Source organism: Triticum dicoccoides, chromosome 3A (assembly GCF_002162155.2).
Source record: "Triticum dicoccoides isolate Atlit2015 ecotype Zavitan chromosome 3A, WEW_v2.0, whole genome shotgun sequence".
In the NCBI taxonomy this organism is placed as follows: Eukaryota; Viridiplantae; Streptophyta; class Magnoliopsida; order Poales; family Poaceae; genus Triticum; species Triticum dicoccoides.
In genome coordinates this window covers 146,424,763-146,432,925 of record NC_041384.1, presented here as the reverse complement: position 1 = coordinate 146,432,925, position 8,163 = coordinate 146,424,763, and positions in this window count along the sequence as shown.

The following is an 8,163-nucleotide window of genomic DNA, read 5'->3' as shown; positions in this document are numbered from 1 at the left end:
TTCTTGATTTGCCCTTTCCGCTTGACCATTAGATTGGGGTGAGCCACTGATGCTAGATCAAGCCGGATGTGCTCACGTTGACAGAATTCTTCCATCTCTCCTTTTGACAAGTTAGTGCCATTATCTGTTATAATGCTATGTGGAAAGCCAAACTGGAATATCACCTTTTTGATGAATTGAACCGTCGTGGCTGCATCACACTTGCTGACTGGCTCTGCCTCTACCCATTAAGTGAATTTATCAACTGCTCCTAACAGATGGGTCTTCTTGTCCTTGGAGCGCTTGAAGGGTCCAACCATATCCAGCCCCCAAGTGGCAAACGGCCACGTAATTGGAATCATCCGCAACTCTTGAGCCGGAACGTGCGCACGGCGGGCAAACTTTTGACATCCATCACATCTTTTGACTAAATCCTCCGCATCCGCATGCGCCGTCAACCAGTAAAAACCGTGGCGAAAGGCTTTAGCAACCAACAAATTTGAACCGGCGTGGTGACCGCAATCCCCTTCATGAATTTCTCGCAAAATCTCACAACCTTCTTGAGGAGAAACGCATCGTTGAATCGCTCCTCAAACACTGTAACGATGTAACTCCCCATTGAGTATGGTCATGGACTTGGAACGCCGGATTATCTGTCGAGCCAATGTTTCCTCAGTTGGCAACTCGCCCCGGTTCATGTAATCCAGATATGGGATCGTCCAATCCGGTATGGCATGCAAAGCTGCCACCAATTGAGCCTCCGGATCAGGAACAACCAAATCTTCTTCGGTTGGTATTTTTACTGACGGATTGTGCAATACATCAAGAAAGACATTGGGCAGAACCAGTTTACGTTGGGAACCAAGACGACTTAAAGCGTCTGCCGCTTCATTCTTCCGCCGGTCTATATGGTCCACCTGATAACCTTTAAAGTGACTAGCCACTACGTCCACCTCTCGCCGATATGCAGCCATGAGTGGGTCCTTAGAATCCCAAGTGCCAGACACTTGCTGAGCCACTAGATCTGAATCGCCGAAGCACTTAACCCGGCTCAAATTCATCTCTTTAGCCATCCGAAGACCGTGGAGTAAAGCCTCATATTCAGCTGCATTGTTAGTACAAGGGAACATTCAACGGAGGACATAACAAAACTTATCACCTCATGGGGAAGTTAATACGACTCCAGCCCCTGAGCCTTTCAGCTGTCTGGACCCATCAAAATGAATAGTCCAATATGTATTATCTGGTTTCTTGTCAGGTGCTTGTAACTCCGTCCAATCGTTGATGAAATCTACGAGTGCCTGGGACTTGATCGTCGTGCGGGGTATATATTTGAGCCCGTGGGGTCCAAGCTCGATGGCCCACTTGGCAATCTGGCTAGTTGCCTCTCTGTCCCAGAGGAGTTGAACTAACTACTATGATAGGATGGCCCTGAAAATAGTGTTTGAGCTTCCGGCTTGCCATAAACACCCCATACACCAGTTTCTGCCAATGCGGATACCTCTGCTTTGACTCAGTGAGCACCTCACTGATATAATAAACCGGCCGTTGAACCGAATACTCTTTACCAGGCTCCTTGCGCTCTACCACAATGGCTATGCTGACAGCCCAGGCATTCGCAGCCACATATAATAATAATGGCTCTTTATCGATCGGTGCTGCCAACACGGGTGGTTCCACGAGTTGTTTCTTCAGATCTTCAAACGCCTTATGAGCTGCTTCGCTCCATACAAAGTTATCCATTTTCTTGAGCATCTGATATAAGGGGATGGCCTTCTCCCCAAGGCGGCTCATAAACCGGCTCAAGGCTGTAATCCGGCCGGCCAGACGTTGCACATCGTTAATACATGCCGGTTTAGCCAAGGACGTAATCGCTGCAATCTTTTCCAGATTAGCCTCAATGCCTTTGTTTGAAACCAGAAAACCTAAGAGCTTGCCTGCCGGGACACCGAAAACACACTTCTCCGGATTGAGCATCATCTTGTAGACCCGGAGATTGTCAAAAGTTTCCCGTAGTTCATCTATCAAAGTGCCCTCCTTTCTGGATTTGACCACAATATCATCTACATACGCATGAACATTGCGCCCAATTTGCTTATGAAGGCAATTCTGAACACATCGCTGGTAAGTTGCATGGGCACTCTTGAGTCCAAAGGGCATGGAAACATAGTAGAAGGCTCCAAAGGGAGTTATAAAGGCTGTCTTATCCTGGTCCTTAACTACCATTTTGATCTAATGATAACTAGAGTAAGCATCCAAAAAACACAAACGGTCACAACCCGCCGTAGCATCAATTATCTGATTGATGCGAGGGAGAGCAAAGGGGTCTGCAGGGCAAGCCTTGTTTAAATCTGTGTAGTCCACACACATGCGCCAAGTGCCGTTTTTCTTAAGAACCGGCACCGAATTGGCTAACCACTCTGGATGAAAAACTTCAACAATAAACCCAGTAGCCAACGAATGGGCGACCTCTTCACCTATAGCCTTGCGCCTTTCCTCGTTGAAGCGGCGGAGGAACTGTCGGACCGGTTTGAATTTCGGATCAATATAGAGTGTGTGCTCAGCAAGTTCTCTCGGTACACCTGGCATGTCAGAAGGTTTCCATGCAAAGATGTCCCGATTCTCACGGATGAACTCGATGAGCGTGCTTTCCTATTTGGGATCCAGGTTAGCACTGATGCTGAACTGTTTGGATGAATCGCCAGGGACAAAGTCAACCATCTTAGTGTCTGTAGCTGATTTGAACTTCAATACTGGATCATGTTCCGTAGTTGGCTTTTTCAAGGAGGTCATGTCTGCCGGATCAACTTGCTCCTTATAGAATTTTAACTCCTCCGTGGCACAAACCGACTCAGCATAGGCCGCATCGCCTTCTTCACACTCCAAAGCAATCTTTCTACTTCCATGCACTGTGATAGTCCCCTTATGACCTGTCATCTTAAGCTCCAGGTAAACATAACATGGCCTTGCCATAAATTTAGCATAAGCCGGCCACCCAAACAGAGCGTGGTACGGACTTTTGATCTTCACCACCTCAAACGTCACTGTTTCTGACCTTGAGTCGTAGTCATCTCCAAAAGCTACCTCCAAAGCTATTTTACCAATAGGATATGCAGACTTACTAGGCACCACACCATGAAATACCGTATTCGGTGGTTTAAGATCCTTATCTGTCAACCCCATGTGGCGGAATGTATCATAATACAAAATATTGATACTACTTCCCCCATCCATGAGCACTTTAGTGAACTTGTGTCCCCCAACTTGAGGGGCTACCACCAAGGCCAAATGACCTGGATTATCAACCCGGGGCGGGTGATCCTCTCTGCTCCACAAAATAGGCTGCTCCGACCAGCGTAAATACTGAGGTACTGCCGGCTCAATAGAGCTGACTACCCTTTTGTGAAGCTTCTGATCACGCTTGCACAAACTAGTAGTGAAGACATGATATTGCCTGTTGTTCAGCTGTTTGGGATTGCTCTGATAACCCGACTGCTGCTGCTGCTGACTCCCCTGATGGTTGTAACCGCCCTGGTTGCCTTGGTGTCCTTGATTGACGTGTCTGGTTTGATTGCCTGGAAACCCTGAACCGGAACCACCGCCTCCGTAACCCGGCCCTTCGAAACCTCCTCCTGAACCGCCGGGCGGGCCGTTGTCATATTGGAACAAATTGGAATTCTTGAAATCCCGCATGATATAACAATCTTTCTAGAGATGTGATGCCGGTTTCTCCTTCGATCCATGCTTTGGACAGGGCTGATTTAACAAACGCTCCAAATTCTTGCCTGGGCCTCCACCCCTCTGGGGCTGCTTGCCTTTATGCCGCTGGCCATTCTCCTACGCGTTGGTATTTGTGACAAAGTCCAAACCACTGTCGGCCTTGCGCTTACCAGCGTTTCCATGGCCTGCCGGATTGTGTTGTTGGCCTTTTGCATTGCCGGACTTCTTACCCTTCTCCGGTTTGTCTTCCTCTGAATCCGGATCATTGGTATTATCTGAATCGGCGTATTTAACCAAAGTGGCCATGAGTGTTGACATGTCGTTGCAGTGACGTTTGAGCCTTCCCAACTTCTGTTTCAACGGTTTCAAACGGCAATTACCCTCTAACGTTAACACTGCGGTGTCTGCGTTGATATGATCTGACGAATGCAAAATCGCCGAGACCCGTTTGACCCAATGGGTCGTGGACTCCCCTTCCTCTTGGACACAAGCGGCCAGATCCACAATTGACATCGGTTGCTTACACGTATCCTTGAAGTTCTGGATAAACCGTTGCTTCAGTTCGGCCCATGATCCAATAGAGTTGGTCGGCAAGCTCTTCAACCAAGTGCGAGTTGTTCCTTCCAACATCATGGTGAAATATTTAGCACACACCGCCTCGTCCACATCTCCATTGCCATCTCATAGCTCTCCACCCACGCCTCTGGCTGCAAATCGGCGGTATAATTTGGTACCTTACGAGGTCCCTTGAAATCCTTGGGTAGTCGCACATTACGCAAAGCAGGAGATAAACACGGTACCCCTAGGGAGCTGAACATCGCCCCTGGCTCCACGGAGGCAGTGGGGTGAACCGGAGTATGTTGTCGTGCCTCGTGTCGAGCTGTCAACTCGGCCTCTCGACGTGCACGGCCATGATCCACAACATCTTGCGCATTAGCACCTCCCCCAGCCGGGTTGTTCCCTCATGGCGAATTTCGGCGGCGTGCACTACTGGACACAGCCGGTTCGTCTTCCACGTGTATGCTATAACTCCGGCTTGGGCGGGGAGTGGAGTGAATCCTCTCACGGCTGTGCGAATATGCCTGCTGTTGATTTAGTGCTGTCTGAAGGAGATCCCTAGCCTGACGTGCTTCCATTGCAACTGGTGACTCGCCGTCGGTTGGGAGGGCCGCCAGGCGTGATGCAGCGGCCACAATGTTGTCCAACGGGTTGGAATAATGCCCGGGCGGCGTTGATGGTACAATGTTGTTCTGGCGAGGCAGGTCCGTCGTGCGCGGCTGAACCGGTGCTCCTGCCCCCGGTGCCCCCGCCCGGTTTAGTGTGGGTTGGTTACCAGCTCCTGCACCTGGCGTGTTGAAAAGATTCTGCGGCTCATAAACCGATGGGAGACGTGATCTGTACCTTCTTATCATGACTTCCTCTGAAGCATTCTGATCCAGTCTAATCTGGTAAGCCTGTGCTTCCAACTCGGCCCGCTCCGTAGCCATCTTGGCGTTCTCTGCTGCCAGGTCCACCTTGGCCTGGGCTATCTGATCTTTCACCTTTACAATCTCTGCATCGTGTTGATCCCTGGCTGTTGCGTCTACCTCCACGGACATCAATGTTGCCAGACCATCGAACAAATCAGATAAGACTTGGGCTGGAGGTGGCGCCGAGCTTCCTGCCCCTGCTGGTGTGGCCGTTGTTGAACCGGAGAGCATTGCTGCGGCGGTAGATGAATGAGGCACCGATTGTGTGCCGGCCATGAAGATGGCGGCCGGTTTGGCAGACCGGGGGAATCCAGAATACTGTTGCCCTCGGATCCTCCCTCAATCTAGCCATCCTGCAACTGGTAAAGCGATTCGGTTTCTCCAGAAGACTCGTCATCAGAGCAGACTACGGTTTCTCCTTCGGACACCAGTCCGTCCTCGTGCCTTGATCCATGGACAACACCTACAAAAACGTGCCTTGCCTCGGGCTGAACCGGCGAAGAACTTGCACACCGAGCCGTTTCGATGATGTCGGTGCAGATGTCCGGCTCGAGGGCCGGTTCGCCGATCTTGCCGATAAAGACATGAATCCCACCAAAGGGGACCCGGTACCCGTATTCGATTGAATCGGCCTCGGGACCCCATCCTGCGTTGTCGATGTAGAGCTTGCCGTGGCGACTCTTCGTCATCCGGCCCACAGCGTATCCCTTAAGTCCATCGAAGCTGCCCTTTAAGAACTCGAAACCATTGTGCGATAGCCCCACGGTGGGCGCCAACTATCGTGGGTTTGTCACGGCAGATGTCCTCGTGAAAGGACTTAGTCATGGAGCCATCACAACGGGTTAGCTTAAAGGGGTTAAACCGGATAAGGGGACACGGGACTTTATACTAGTTCGGCCCCTTCGATGAAGGTAAAAGCCTACGTCTAGTTGTGATTGGTATTGCTAGGTTTCGAAGGCCAGGGAGCGAATCCACTTTGTCTGGCTCTAGAGTTGTTGTTGTCTGTCTCTAAACCGCGGCCGGGTCGTCCCTTTATATACATAGGTTGACGCCCGCCGGGCTACAGAGTCCCGAAGTCGGTTATAAACGTATCCGGTTCGGCCTCTCTCTTTCTATCTTACTATACAAGTTATATGACTAGGCCAGTTTACATTTACATACTGTAACTCGCCTTTGGGCCCTCCGTAAAGCGCCAGCATCTTTACATCTTCATGGGCTTCTAGTCTTCAAAGAGTCAACCCGGCTACATAAGGCCGGTTTACCTCCAGTAGTAATATCCCCAACAGTATTTATTTGCCCCGGTTTAGTTATGTGTTGGATCTAAGCTTCCATGTCATTAACAAGACTGGATAGAGACAGCGGAGCAGCTTGATTGTCGAGCCCCCCTGCTCGAAGATCCTGCAGACGCTCTTCTAACGAAGATGCTGACTCCGGCACCTTACGAGGTGCCGGCAAAGAAGGCCAAGAAGAAGGCCACGGGGACCCGAAAGGGTCTCTGGTGCAAGCTTATATCGGACTCATCATCCGATGACTCCGACGCGCACTCCTCCCACGAAAACGAGGAGGAGGAGAAAAGTTCTCCCTCCCAGCTGGGGGAGACAAGAAAAGGAAGGCCGACCCATCCGGGGAGGCCGAAGGGTTCAAGAAGGGAAGGACCCTCCCTCCGGACTGCGCCACGACGGCCGCCGATAGCGGCGACGAGTGGCTACCCAGGGACAAGCCCCTGGCGAAGTCGTAAGTGTCCGAACACCATAGTATTTCATGGTATGTTTTATTGTACTGCCTTTCCTCATGCCGAACATGATTATGCAGTCCGTCCCGAGCTCATCTCGACGTACCCTCGTCGAGCGGCTCTTTGGACTCGTCGGATATGAACAGCGGTCCTCCTCCGACCGCTTCCACCCCTTGCTCTACGGACAATGCCGAGGTGTTGTCTCAATAGGCACCGGGCCAAGGGGAGGTGGTCCTGGGGGCGCCTCGCGGCGACTTCCCGGACCCCGGGTACCAAGGGAGCGAGGCTCCTACGGGCTTCGAGTTCGGGCCCCAGCCGAACACTATGTCGGAACCTTCGATGGTTCTGGACTCCGGCAGGCGGTCCCCCATTAAGGGGGGCCAACCATCCGTGCCGATGTCCTCTGTCCAACCAAAGGCACCGGACAACCTGCTGGAAGTGCTTCGCAGCGCTTCCATCGAAGAAGAGCACTGTACTATCATGAGTGTGGTGGTCGAGAAGGTTCAGTCCGCCAAAAATGGACTGACCGAAGCTTGCGCCAGCCTCCTAACAGGCTTTGAGGTAAGCATTCAAAATATAAGAAAATATTACCGCATAGATAGTAGCCCCTGATACTATGTTCGGCGTTCGCGAAGAAAAGCCGAATAGAGTATCGAAGGATAATTTAGGAGTCTAATTAGAGTATGTCTATGTGTATGTGCAGGCTTCACTGCTGGTCGCTGCCGCATGTACTACGGAGGTCTCTGCGCTGAAGCAGGACCTGAAGTGGTCCGAGGACGAGCTCGGCCTTACCAAGAGGTAGTTCGAAGAGAGCAAAGGTAAGATATACCCTTGTCTATATAGTTAAAAAGAAGTTCGGGTGTAAAGTAATAGGATCATCATGAATTTGTCAGGGGCCAGGACCGAGGTGGAGACCCTGAGGAAGGCGTTGTCCGAGGCCGAAGACAAAGCAGCCAAAGAACGCATTGAACGGGAGAAGCAAGAAGCCCGAGTAGGCAAGGTGCAGCAAGAGCTCGAGGCTCTCGCCAAAAAGCGCGAGTCCTTGGAACTTGACTCTAAGACGCGAGAGTTCGATCTCGCGCAGGCGCTTGAAAGCATCCGGAGCGCCAAGGCCAAAGCCCACAAGGCCCTCCAGGAGATTGACGCGGTGAAGAAAATAGCAGCGGGTAAGGCATTCTTTATGCAAAGCAAGCACGTGAAGGAGACTTTCCTTTTTCTTACCCGAGTTCGGAGCTCTCCAGGAGCATTTGCAGATCTTACCCG